Source organism: Cyprinodon variegatus, unplaced genomic scaffold, assembly GCF_000732505.1.
Source record: "Cyprinodon variegatus isolate N-32 unplaced genomic scaffold, C_variegatus-1.0 Scaffold336, whole genome shotgun sequence".
Classification (NCBI taxonomy): Eukaryota; Metazoa; Chordata; class Actinopteri; order Cyprinodontiformes; family Cyprinodontidae; genus Cyprinodon; species Cyprinodon variegatus.
The window spans coordinates 782841-783798 of NW_015150789.1; the positions used below are offsets into that span (position 1 = coordinate 782841).

The window sequence follows — 958 nt, forward strand, 5'->3', positions numbered from 1 at the left end:
GTCTTGTTCTGTATGCACCAACCCAGAATTTAATAACCGGAAAAAAAAAAGCTTAGATTCTTTAGAATTAGACAAGCAGATTTTTTATCACTTATGAAATCTTTTTTTAATTTTCATCGATGTATTTCAAGTTGTTTACCTAAAACACTGAAACAAAATTAAGATAGTCCAAGAAATATTTGAGTCAGCTTTAGCATAATTTTTTCAGGGTGCACATTAGCTCATTAACTAAAGGAAAGCATAGTGATTAATATATAGCAGCCAAAGAGAGTATCAGGGAGGAGGAGACAGTAGACAACCTCTAGACATCAATTAATTGATCGTTTTTTGGCAGCTCGCTGTCTCTATTGACAAAGTAGGATTCTTTGATAAACATCTTGCATAAATTAAACATCAGACATCCAATATGATAAAGAGAAAGAGTGCACCTTCAAACACAGCGTCTTTCCTAAGAGAAGAATAAAAATAGGAGAAAAATGTTGAATGTCACATATTCTCCTAAAAACAAATCCTTTCATATAAATACTTCTGGCATAAGGCCCAGTGTGCCAATGTTCATATGCACCAGTTACATTGTTTGCTGGCAGTTTTCTCCTTTAGAACATAATTGTGTATGTGTTAATACAATAGCAGGACAAACATACAGTAATGACCTTCATGCAACAATTATTGCTCTCCTTCTGGGTTTAGTAATAGGGTCATTATCTAAACAGTTGAAGTCTAGAACGCCCTGCTAAACAGTAGATATTTACCTGTTCCTAGATTTAGGTGTAAACATATCAAGGAAATCTGACTTTTCCTGCCCTTAAACGTGGGATTGACTGCTCTAATACGTTAGAACCTATTCTGTGTAAGATATCCTTAAGACTTCTTTAACAACCTACTTTCATTCAAAGGGTTTATACATGTTAAAGATGATGCCTATACTGTCTGTGATGTTTCATTATATTTTCTTTTT

At 33.7% G+C, this 958-nt stretch overlaps 1 protein-coding gene across 1 annotated transcript in view; it reads right to left on the minus strand.

The window, feature by feature from the left end:
* Positions 1-958, minus strand: part of lrfn2 (leucine rich repeat and fibronectin type III domain containing 2) — a 135145-nt gene that overhangs the window by 39246 nt on the left and 94941 nt on the right. The gene's annotated exons all lie outside the window — the stretch shown is intronic.